We start from the raw sequence: 13,501 nt of genomic DNA, 5'->3' as shown, positions 1-13,501 counted from the left end.
AAGAGATTTATTCATTTCCCCTAATTATTTATTTGTATTTTCCTAGTTTCTTTAAAGGATTTATTGATTTTCTCTTTAAAGGCCACTGTCATGATTAGAAAGTTGATGGTAAGGTCTTTTTTTTGTACTTCAGATGTGTTGGAGTATTCAGGGTCTGCTGTGGTAGGATAACTAGACTGTTATGGAAGCATATTATCATGGATATTCTTGATTGCATTTCTATACTGACATCTAGGCACCATGTGTTTGTGATGATTATAGGTCTATGTCTTAATTTTTGGCTCTGTCTTTGTTGGGTGAGTGTTTTGTTCCTTGGGTTCTGTCTCCTCTCTGGATTTTAAGAGAGTGTGATGGCTGTGCGTTGCTTGATATCAATTTTTCTTTGGATTTAATAATTGTGACCAATGTGGCTTCCAGGTAAAATGTGTTTCTGGGTACTTAGGAGTAGAGTTAGGCTAATGATCTAATGGAGCTCACAGGTGTTAGGAGAGCAGTGTTCAACTAGGATCTGCTTATTTCATCTCCTTGGAATGGGAGAAGACAGAAAAGAAGGGTCACCATAGAAGATCTTCTGTAGCACTGGATAATTGGATCTAGAGAAAGAGAAGCAGAGGGAATATCTACAGACAGTCTATCTGTTTCTCTGGCAGCAGTGGTCTATGGGTTAACAGAGAATGCCTGCTGGAGTAGGGGGCTGGATAAACTAACAAGTGGGAAGAGGAAGGTTAGAAGGAGAAGGTCCATGGGGTCCACAAATATGTGGGCAGGAGGAGAGCAAGGCTGCAGTTGTTAGTTGTTCTGTTGAAGACCCAGAGCTAAGACTGGGTGGTTGGGATTGGAGAAGGGAAGGAGTGGTGAAGGTTTTCAGTTAGCTTACCTGTTTTTCTGGACTGTTGGCTGATTTGGGATTCCCCTCTGTATGCTATGAATATGTTATTTATTACTGTTGATTAATAAAGAAGCTACTTTGGCCCATGGAAGGGCAAAATATAGCAAGGCAGAAAATCCAAGTAGAGATAGAGGAGGAAAGAAGAAGGAGCCAGGGACATTCTATGTAGCTGCCAAAGGAGAAAGATGTCAGAATCTTACTGGTAAGCCACATTCTTGTGGTGATACATAGATTAATAGAGAGATGATCACTCCATTTGATCAGCTAGTATCTAGCTATAGTCTCTGATTCAAAGCAGTCTTGAGAGTGTCAGAGTGCAATAAAAATATCCCACAACATTTCCCCCTTTTTGCCTAAAAGGTTTTAACTCTAACACAGTAAAACTAAATACAATAAGAACAATTATCAGATAAGAATTATATTCTCAATATTCAGTCCATTTGCATTTAACAAATTCAGAGAAAATATTCCATTATCCAGTCTTAGTGATTCTAAAGTTTTGTACACAATTCACTTTCTATCCTAACTTGCATTATCAACCAAAAACTCTTCTTTCTATATCTCAAAACATTTTCCTAGATAAACAATTTAAGTGATTTTATGTCTATCAACCTTACATACTTTATACCACTTCTGTGAATTTCTTTTCTGAATTAAGTAACAAGGAAAACTATAACTATCTTATCTTCAACCCTATCAGAGACTCAAGAAGGATATAATATTACCTGAGTAAACTGGAAATGTAGAGCAAACAACTTCCAACAGCTATAGAAATGAGAAAAACAACTGCCTGGCTACTGGCCAATCAGTGTTTATTTAAAATATAATTGAATACAGAATACAGACCACTGTCCCACACCAGTAGAAGCAAGGGCACTTTCTTGCCCAGTGCCTAAGTTTGCTACAATAAAAGCAAATTCCATATGGAGGTTCTTTGATGCCCATAATGGAAGTAAATTAGTGTTGCCAAGAAGAGACATGTCTCACTGGCATGAAAAGCCTTAGGTTATTAAAACACCTTAAATGCCATATTTTCTAAGTCTCTGAGGTGTTTGAAGACCACCTATCTATCTACTTCTCTGTTTAAACTTGAAAACATATCTAACATGACTACAAGTTTAATTATTACGGATGACTAACTACTTAGCTGTATTTTTAAATTATGCATTACATTTTAAAATGAGCTACATAGGTGCAATAGCTTAAACAAAAGTAGAAACATACAGTATAACAAAATAACCTTAAATTTGTATCAATATACAAAAATATCTTAAAGAAGAGTTGAAACATATATAGAGTATTTTCTAACAATATAACCCTAACTTTGTGTCAATATACAAAACTCCATATCAATGTAAAATACTTGAGATTAATAGCTGCTTTTTAGTTTTAATCTACCCTTTTATGTCATCATTACTATATCCCCCCCCACACACTTTTTCTTTTTAGAAAGAGGTTCTTTAATCTAACCTCCCTTGCCTAGTTTCTTCCCTTTCCTTGACCAGTAGCAATTTGCAGACAACCCCCAAATGATGAAAAACATCCACAACTCACCTAATGACCAAAAACCACCCACCCCACCTCTTGGGATTGTGGGTGTTATGTTCTTAAAATTACTTCCTGTTGATTCAGGATGATGGTATTTTTAGAGGACCCAGAGAAAATTGAAATAATGGTTGATCCTGGAAGAGCTTGCTGTTGTCCAGTCTTAGTGTGGTGGGAAAGTACAGGACTTATCTGTGGTCCTGGTTGGAGTAATCTATGAGACTGCACCATCTTAGCTAAGATGGTGACCCAATATCAGCTGTAAATACCACATATCCATTCATCAATGCACGATAGAGTTTGTCTTTAGAGACCTGATCACCCTTTTGCATTCTGAATTAGCATTTTCAAAAGCCAAGGACTCAATTTGTCTAATTGTGGATCTGATATTATTCTATATATATCTGAAGTCAATCTTTGCAAAAATCAGTGAAGGCTTCTTTGGGCTTTGTATAACTTTAGTAAATCACTTAGTCTTCTTTCCTGATTCTTCAACCCTGTCCCAAGCATTCAAATCAATTATATGATAAGAGTCAAGGTATGATCATTAATTCTAATCTGTCTTTGCTCATCAGCATACTGGTTGTCACTCAGAAGTTGACCTTTAGAAATTTCAATACCTCTAGCCTTACTTCATTGTTCTATGACTCTAGACTTCTCTCTTCACCATGTTTTCCATTGTAACTGAGGATCAGCTTCCAATATTGTTACACCTGAATCTTTCCAGTCTTACAGAATAATTCTGTTCAAAGTTGCCTGTGATTTTAACATCTACTTCACAAAAGGGGAGTGCATACTATATGAAACCACTGCTTCTTTAAATATCTTCAAATCTAACATTTCTACAGGATTCCAGATAACTTCTGAATAGCCTTGGGAGTGCATATCATCTGGTAATCATTCTTGAATGGTAACTGGATAAATTAAGGTTGGTTTTCTAATAACCTTGGGCCACTCCTCTTTAGTTTCATAATGCAAGTGTGTGGTAGATTCTACCCCAAACTCCTCTGTCTCTGTGTTAATATTTTTCTTAATTTCACTAGTAGGTCATTGATGTGTGATTACCATTGATTAATAAAGAAACTGCTTTGGGTCTAAATGGCAGAACAGAGCTAGTCAGGGAAAACTAAACTAAATGCTGGGAGAAAGAAGATAGAGTTAGAGAAGTCATGTAGCCCTGCCAGAGACAGTCACTAGACAGAACTTCGCCTGGTAAGCCACAGCCAAATGGCAATACACAGATTAATAGAAATGGGTTAACCAAAGATATGAGCTAGCTAGCAATGCACTTAAGTGATTGGCCATGCAGTGATTTAAATAATATAGTTTCTGAGTGGTTATTTTGTGAGTCTGGGCGGCCAGAAATGAACAGCGGCCACTCACAACAGGTTTTTCTAAGGATTGTATCTTATTAGTCATTTTTTTTTATTTGGCCTCAGTAATAAATCATTTTTTTAAAGGGATAAAACGTGACTTAACAAACTGATAATGATTACAATCAACATTATGCCAATCCTGGCTAAGTTGATTATTCCTTCATTTAATTTTTCCATTTTCAAACTATGTATTGTAGAACCACACAGAGACCTAATTCCCCTCTTAAGAATCCCCGTGTGTCTCACCAGATCTGCTGATGACAACAGTGCCATGTGGCTGGGCAGAGAGAGTGAGTAGTGTACAGCCTGGCTGAGGGTAACTGCTTGCTTGTAGCTGTGGGCGGAGAGTACGTGAGTATGGCTGCAGTAGTAAAAGCCCAAATAGGTGTCAAGGCAATCAATCTCGCAAGGCAATGGTCCAAGGAGGGATGTCCAGGAGAAACCCATGGTGAGAGTAGCCAGCTGCCTGAAAAGCAGACACAGGGTGATGTGTGGATGAGGCCCATGTAAAGGGAAACAAGGGCTTGGGGCCACCTCAATGACAGAGCTGACTAGTGGTGGCTCACTACAGCAATGTTTGGGGCTCAGGAAGGCAGCTGGAGGAGGCTGCTATAGCAAGGCTGTAACAGGAAAACCCAGACTTGCATAGAGGGCCTGGAGGGAGGGAGGGAAATCCAGCCAAGTGGTTCTGGATGCTGCAAAGCAATCAGCAAGTGGCTGTCTCATGATCTTGTTCCCTGCGTTGGACACCAGATGAAGCATTTATCTAATTATTCTGTATCAATGAAAACACAGAAACCTAAATGATCAGAAAAGCGACGGAGAAGCGATTTCTCTCTCTCTCTCTCTCTTTCTCTCTCTCTCTCTCTCTCTCTCTCTCTCTCTCTCCCTCCCTTTCTCCTCCCTCTCTCTCCTTCCTTGATCAATCTTTCTGAGAATCTTTCTAAGCCCCACACCACTTAGTGTTCAGGACCAGGGAATTAGAAAGAACATGATGGGAAAACATCTGGGGAAGAAGTATGTGGATCTCTCTCTCCAAATGGGCAAAGGATGTGAAGATACTTGTGTCCCGTGTAAATGCTCATAAAATGGTAATTTCAGCAGGGGAAGCAGTCAATAATCAAGTAGATAGAATGAGCCATTCTGTAGACAGCCAGCCCCTCTCCCTAGCCATTCCTGTCATTGCCCAGTGGGCCCATGATCAAAGTGGCCATGGTGTCAGAGATGGAGATTATGTGTGGGCTCAACAACATGGACTTCCACTCACCACGGCTGATTTTGCTACAGCTACTGTTGACTGTCAGATCTGCCAGCAGCAGCGACCAACACTGAGCCCTGGATATGGCATCGTTCACTGGGGTGACCAGCCAGCGAACTGATGGCAAGTAGACCACTTCCTCCATGGAAAGAGCAATGCTTTGTTCTTACTGGAGTTCATACTTACTTTGGTTATGAATTTATTTTCCTATGTGTAATACTTCTGTCAATTCTACAATCTGTGGACTTATAGAAATTACAGAGTGCACAGAATGCCTTATGTACCATCATGGTATTATTCCACATAGTATGCCTTCTGATCAAGGAACTCCTTTCATGGGCAGAGAAGCACAGCAGTGGACCCATGACTGTGGAATCTTATCATGTTCCCCACCATCCTGAGGAAGCTCTCCCGACAGAAAGACAGAATGACCTCTTGAAGATATAGTTCCAGCACCAACAAAGTGTCAGCAGCCTGGAGGGCTATGGCAGGATTCTCCAAAAGGCAGTATATGCTTTGAATAGGGGTCCAATATATAGTATGGTTTCTCCCATCACCAGGATCCATGGGTCCAGGAATGAAGGGATAGAAAAGGAATAGTTCCACTCATTATCTATCACTCCTAGCAATCCACTAGGAATTTATGATTCATATTCCTGTGATCTTAAATTCTGATGGCCTAGAAGTTTTGATTTCAGAGGGAGGAGTTCTTCTGTCAGGAGCCACAACAAACATTCCATTGAACTGGAAACTCCCATTCCTGCCTACTTGGAGCCTTTGATACCCTTAAGTCAACGAGTTACAAAAGGAATAATGGTGTTGGGGGGGATGATCAATCCAGATTACAAAGGGGGAAATTAGATTACTTCCTAAAGTGAAGGTAAGAAGGTTTATGTCTGGAGTGCAGGGAATCCTTTAGGGGTATCTCTTGGCGCTACCATGTCCTGTAATTAAAGTCAATGGAAACTATAAAAACATAATCCAGGCAGGCAGAAATCCTGACAAAGGGGACACATCTTTCAGGAATGAAGGTGTGGGTCTCTCCTCTGGGAAAAAGAGCCAAGTCATGGTAAAGTGATTGCTGAAGGCAGAGGAAATGCAGAATGGTTTATAGAGAAAGGTAGTTATAAATATCTCCTACGGCCATATGACCAGTTGCAGAAACAAGGATTATAACTAAAATGAGTGAATGTGTTTGTACAGATATTTGTGCTTTACTTTCCTCATACCATTAATTAAAGTAACATAAACTAAGAGACTATCGGTGGCTTCATATTTGAGATACAAGAAGATGTCTCTTAAGTGATATTGTAGTTGTATAAAGGGTAGTTATGATAGACATAATTATGATTGGCTATTGTTTTATTTAGAAATGGGTAGTTATATCATGATAGATATAATTACGACTGGCTATTATTTTATTTAGAAATTAAGCATGACATACGAAAATATGATTGTGTGCTGAGTTGATAAGGGGGTGAACTTGTGATAGATATTCTTGGTTGAGTGACTGCATCTGAATTTAACTAAAACCCAAGCAGCTGGGCACACCAAATATTTTTTCTTAATTAACTCATTTGAAGTGGAAGAGCCAGTTTTAATCCTAATCTTTTGAGGTGGGAAGATCCACCTTTAATCAAAGCCACACTTTCTGCTGTTAGCCTATATAAAGGATATGGAAGAAGGAAGCTTTCTCTCTTTATCTGTTTACTCTCTTTGGCAACTCTATTCCTGGCCTATTTTTTTCAGGATTCGGCATATACCAAAGACCAGCTGAAAGATCCAGCCCTGTGACCTGAACAACTACTGAATTTTTGGAACTTCCATGGGTAGATAGCCTATTGGGTTTATTGGACCTCAGCCTGTAAGCCATTCTAATAAATCCCCCCCCCCTCACTTTTATCTCTCACCCTCTCTCTAAGTTCTGTTCTTCAACTTCCCTAGCATGCACAACTGGTATAAATTGCCAGTTCTAAAAGTAAAGGTGGGATTGGTGAGTTTTATAGTTTTAGGTCTGACATTTAATTGCTCTTGTATCATTTGTTGAAAGAATTCTTCATTGAATCATTTTGTTTCTTTTGTTAAAAGTCACTTGGCTATATTGCTTGAGTTTCTTCCTGGATTCTCCATTCTATTCCATTTATTTATGTGCTTATTTTATGCTTGACTCAATTGCTGTAGTGTTTTAGTAAATATGACTGTGTTTGCAAAATCTAAGTCATGTTATTGCTAAGATAGCAATACCCTATAAACTGACCTTCACACCAATGTACTCTCCACCTTCTTTACTAGCTTTTTTCGTCAAGAACTGACAAAACAGTTATAAAATTAACACAGGAACTTAGCGTCACCCAAACTAGCCTCAAAGAGAAAGTAAAATTTTCCAAAAAACTAAAGTAATTGAGAACAATATCTGTCTTCACTGTTCACTGTAGGGATTGCATGTGAGGCGAGAATTCTATTCCTGAGCTGCATCTCTCTGTTTATCTGTTTAGGTTGTTTTTTCTTGTGGTGATGGATTTTTCTATCTACTTTACCTCAGTTATCTAATTTATTAGCGTAGTGTCTTCATAGTGTCCTCTACAATCTTTTTTATTTCTGTAACATTGCTAATGATAATCTCCTTTGATTCTTGAATTTGGTAAATATGACTTTCCTTTTTCTTGTTTTTTGTTTTTAGTTTTCAACAGTATTATTTCTACAAGACACATATGTTGACCTTGCTTCAACACAGGGTTTAGAAAACAATAACAAACAAATCCAGGAGATGCTTTTCCTTGTTTCTTTGTCCCCTTGCATGTGCCTCCCTCTTTCCTCTCTACCATAATTGTAAGATCCTTTGTACATCAGGATGTATTTTTATCTTATATTCCGAAACCTATTTAGGGGTCAGTTGAGAAATTTTTTCACTGTTCATTCCTGGTGGTTTGTTTGATATCTTTTGTGTATCCCACGAAACTCTACTGCAGTCATTTTAAATATCACAATTCAGGAACTCAGTTGGCTTTGAAGAGATATTCTGTTTCTGGTGCAGAAATTCAGATGCTATTTGAGTTCAGAATTCACAACAGACTCAGTGCAGTTATTTTAGATGCTCAGAACGTTGTTCTGGAAGGGGTTTAGAGTGACCTAACCTATGGATTGGGCAGTACCTAGTCTGTGCCAATCAATTGTGCCAGGAGGGAATGGGGATTTGGTATGGCTGTATCTTCTAGTGCACAAAGAAAAGCAAAACCCACTGCACCTAAAAGAGATTGACACCCGGATAGTCGTTTGAAATTTGTGATCTTTTTATATGGCAGAAATAAGTTCAAACACTCAGCTCAGTTAGATCTCAGGACAATGTTTATTTATGTCTTGCTTTGCCTTTATACTGCTTCAGGCTGGCTATAGATGCTGCAGATTAGTTAGTGGGAGTCTAGGAGACTCTAGGTTGGCCTAGATTGGAAGACAAGAAAAAAGGTACTAGATTTGATTGTTAATTTAATTATTAGCTCCTTGTAACCACATGGGTATTAAGAACCTTTGGGAGTAAACTTCCTTTATGATCTTTCTTTCCTGAGAGTAACAGCCCTAGCTATCCTGGAACTCTCTCTGTAGACTGGACTGGCCTTAAACTAATAGAGATTCACCTGCCTCTGCTTCTCTAGCGCTGAGATTAAGTGTGTACACCACCACTGCCCAGCCTTCTTTTAGGTTTTTAAATGTGATGAGTCCGTGGGCTATAAGGGCTGAACTTAGATGAATCAGGGGTCTATAGAGTTGAATCTTCAAAGACACTCCGTGTTAGTTTGGTAATTGTTCTTCCTCCTCAGCTAGAAATTGATGAGACACTCTAAAATCAAACATCAAGTTTATTCATCTCAAGTTTTATAGATTAGTGCCATTTGAGAGTGAGGTTTTCATTAAAGAGCATCCTGGTAATTTGTGCGAAGCATGCCCAGGCAGTGCCTGGCACCATTTTATTGATGATAGACCTCTCAATATTTGAAGTTATACTTGGAAGTGACTGAAGATCCCACACTTTCAAATCCCAGAATAGCCCCCCCCACCCCTTTTTGGATAAAGATAGTGTTCCTTGTGATCATTTTCTCTTTTTCCTTGGCTGGTCTCAAAATTTTGTTCCTTTGTTAAAAAAAAAAGGAGATGGCTGAACATTTGCTTCCTGTGTATTTTTAGCTCTGTATGCATTACTGGCATGGCCTGCAGTTTCCTAATAATATTCTTATTTAAGATTTCCTTCCTGGGGAAGCTGTCTCACAGCAGAAGAATGAAGCCTCTGCCCTCATCCTGATGCTCTGGAGTGGGGCGAGCCGCCCATTTCAGACCCAGGGAAAGGCAAAGCAGGGATGGTTCCTAACACTTGTTTTTCATCCGTAGACATTACAGGATGAGAGATATAACTAGATTGAACTAACAAATTTGGTGTATGAATACATTTTACCAACACAGAAACTTCTGTTTAAAAAGTTTGGACTGGAGAGGGAGGGGGAGAGGAGTTTGGGGGAGGGGGAGAAGGGTGGGAGGAGGGGGAGGGAAATGGGGGGCTGGGAGGAGGCAGATACTTTTTTTTCCTTTTCTCAATAAAAAAATAAAAATAAAAAAAAGTTTTTTACACACACACACGTACACATTAAAATTAAATAGAAGAAATAAAATTATAATTAATAACCTCAAGGAAAAGTTACTTAAGTACAGATGACATTTCAATATTTTCCTTTTTTCTGAAGTCTTTTTTTTCATTGACTTTTTTGCATATTATATTCTGATCACTGTTTTTCTTCCCTGTCTCATCCCAGTTCCTCTTCACCTCCCTACCCATCTTTTCTCACACTTTCTTTATCTCTCTCTTTAGAAAACAAGCTTATCATACTAGAACAGCACAAGGAGAGAGAAAGAGAGAGAGACAGAGAGAGACAGATAGACAGAGACAGAGAGACACAGAGATAGAGACAGAGGAAGACAGAGAGAAAGAAGAAGAAGCATATACACATGCATAGACAAATAAGTCAATGCAGAAAACCCACGGAAACACAAAATTGGAAACTGTCATGGCTAAAATTATGTTTAAAGCTTTAATTACTGTGCTTAAGAGAGCTATAAAACAGAAATGCCTCTAACCTGTAAGCTCTACTTGCTCAAGGACAGATGATTTCCTGGAATACTGGGGCTGTTGTTCATGTCCAATAACCTGCCACATATTTTGGTTTCTGTAGACAAACTTGGTTGCACCTGCTCCATGGGATGTGCTTGATCTCACGTAGGTGAGAAGTACATAAATAGCCTTGTGAGGCTTGTCTTTGTAGTCTCTGATTAGTGTCATTTGGCACCATACTCTGAGAATCCAGGATATGGACCTTGCCAATGTCCATTGTCCTGCCAATTATTTATTAAAACTTACTTCAAATTTGGCTCAAAAATTGTGGTATTGGTATTATTTTCACCCAGTGGAATTAATGAAACCATAATATACAAGCCAGTGTAGATGGAAGACACCAAGGAAACCATGCTTTCCAAATGAAAATGGGAACAGAACCACTCCTAGGTATGGCTGCTATGGTTGAGGAGAAGGGTTTTATGTAGATAGGAGGGAAGTTACAGCCAGAGGCATCTGGAAGGGTCCAGACTGGAGAGAAGAGAAAGAGAGGAGAAGAGCAAGAGAGAAAAAGGAGAGAGAGGAGGAGGAGGGGGCAAGTGGATCAAGAGAGGAACAGAGAATCAAGAGAGTGCATGGTTGAAATAGCAGGTTCATAGAGAAATCAGAAACTATGGGTAGGGAAGCAATGCCCAGTTCCTGGGCTGGAGAGGTTTAGGGTGGGGTGGGTGGGGTGAGAAGTGCTGGGAAGAGCCACAGGTGCTGAGTGAGGTTTCTCCTGGGTTTCCATGGGACCTGGCATCTCCCAGACACAATCAGACTGACACACATACGAACTCCTGGAGATGGAGGCTCCATCAACAAGGCCTACACAGAACTAAGCCAGATGTGGTTCCCGTGCTGAGATGGGGAGGTTACATGATCCCCCACTCCTAACCAAGAAGCTATTTTCCCTTCACAACAACTCATAAAGTAAAAATTAGTTTCCTCCAATGGAGTCTCTGATTTTACAAACCACATTCAAGGGCAGGCCTCTCGCCCAGCAGCAGATGGCGGACGAAACAAACTCAATGGTATTTTTGGAGGTGTGTGTGTGTGTGTGTGTGTGTGTGTGTGTGTGTCTGTCTGTCTGTCTGTCTGTCTGTCTCAGAAGAGCCTTTTCTGAAGGGACCAGACAGTAGCAAACACAAAAACCTTAAAATATGTGACCTGCAAGATGGCTGAAGATGGAGCTACAGGTAACATCATTTAAAAATCTCAGGATGGAAGTGCTTTTGCACCTTGTTTATAACTTCCGTTAGGTAATTTAGCATTTTCTCCTCTTGTTGAGGAACCTCCTTCAGCCAATAGCCTTTAAGAGACCATGCCCAAATGGGCTTCTTCAGCCAATAGCCTTTAAGAGAGCAGCCCAGCCCATTTGGGTTTTTACACGTGAGGAGCCAGTGAGCTATAAGGAGCTCCCACAGCACCCTCTTAGCCAGCAGCAATTGAGTTCCGCGTGTAATACACCAGTAGTTGACTACGAGACAGTTTTGATATTAGTTGCTGTAAGTGTAGTTTATCTATGCAGCAGTGTTGAAGGCAATGCACTCAGCTTTAAACAGAGACTTGTATGAACCGATTTCAGAACCACAGTTGAATTCCACGTGGGACATCACCGGACCTTCAGGAGGTGAAGAGAGCCTGGTGTAAAGCCACAATATGTATGACATACTGGATGAGATGGCTGGTATTTCCTAAAAAAATGAATCTAGAGGCTAGGCACCTGGTGTCTTGTTTATACAAACTACTTTGTCAAATTGCAATGTGAAGGAAAGCGTGATTGACATTGTCTTCTGCTACCATTTCTCCCAGAAGCATTTTGTTGTCTGTTCTCTAGTCAGAACAGTGTTAAAAATAGTCATAAAAAATAAGCCTTTTGGGCAGTGATGGTACACGCCTTTAATTACAACTTTCAGGAGGCACAGGCAGGAGGATCCTTGTGAGTTGAGGTCAATTTGGTCTATAGAGTGAGATCCAGGATAGCCAGGGCTACAGAGAGAATCCCTGTCTCAGGAAACAAACAAACAAAACAAAACAAAACAACGACAACAAAAAACCCCAAAAGGCCTATAGATTTCAAACGTTCTTGATTGGTTGCCCCTAAGACCTGTGACCTATAGCCTTTACTCTGGGATGCAGTAGATCCTCTTCTGTGCTAATGTGAGGTCTTGTTTAAGCTGTTGGTGGTGGTTTTTCGAGACAGGCTTTCTCTGTCCTTGGACTCACAGAGATCCACCTGTCTCTGCCTTTTAAGTGCCCAGATTAAAAGCGTGTACCACCACCTCCTGGCTTTTCAAAGGGGTGAGCTGGAGGGTGTAAGCTTGTTCCTGACTTCCTTTCCCACCTACAGTCAGTTATCTCAAGAAGGCACCTTTATCCTCTTTTGAGCATCCCTTACTTTTTTCCACTTTACTGTACAGTGATAATATTTATTTATCTATCATTTTGAACATCTTCATAAAAATCCATCAAGGTATTAGTTTTATTTTTGTAAATATGACTTCAAATTATTATTATTCTTTTACCCCTTTATAAATACCCTTTAGGAGTCTAATGTACTGGAACTTCAGAGTGCTTAACTTGGTGGTGATGACAGGATGTAGTTTCCGTCTGCCATTCTAATGCCTGGTCTGGAATGGTTGGAATGTGAAATGAAAGGCTGTGCCTTGACCTTTTGGGCAGTGATGGTACACACCTTTAATTACAACTCTCGGGAGGCACTGGTGAAGATCTCAGGCCACAGCAGGGAAGGCAAGCAGGTGTCTGCTCAGTTCTGTCTGAAGACTTCTTTCCCTGACTCTATGTATTTGTCAAGTCCCACCTATTCTCTGAGTGTCCTTAGTACCTAGGCAGCATTAATTATGTGTTCTCCAAGGTTTTTTGCTTTGATGCACAAAGAAAAGTATCTTTTGTAGATGCTCAATCATACTACAAAGACATTTGTTCAACTATATCCATAGCAACATTATTTGTAATAGCCAGAACCTGGAAACAACCTAGATGCCCCTCAACCAAAGAATGGATGAAGAAAACGTGGCACATTTACACATTAGAGTACTATTCAGTGGTAAACCACAATGACATCTTGAATTTTGCATGCAAGTGGATGGAACTATCAAACACTATCCTGAGTGAGATAACCCAGACCCAAAAAGATGAATATGGTATGTACTCACTCATAAGTGGATACTAACCTATAGATCATGATCCTACAGAAGCTAAGTAATAAGGTGAACCCTAAGAAAAACATACATAGACTCACCTGGAAAGTTGAAATAGACAAGATCACCTGACAA

General features: G+C 39.8%; 1 pseudogene; it reads left to right on the top strand.

The window, feature by feature from the left end:
• The first annotated feature begins 4,805 nt into the window (after window positions 1-4,805).
• LOC142859986 (uncharacterized) lies at window positions 4,806-6,244 on the top strand (annotated as a pseudogene).
• The last annotated feature ends 7,257 nt before the right edge of the window (window positions 6,245-13,501 follow it).

The sequence above is a fragment of the Microtus pennsylvanicus genome, chromosome 1 (genome assembly GCF_037038515.1).
Source record: "Microtus pennsylvanicus isolate mMicPen1 chromosome 1, mMicPen1.hap1, whole genome shotgun sequence".
Taxonomy (NCBI): Eukaryota; Metazoa; Chordata; class Mammalia; order Rodentia; family Cricetidae; genus Microtus; species Microtus pennsylvanicus.
Note: the sequence above shows the minus strand (reverse complement) of the source record. Positions and strands in the feature narration are given on the sequence as shown.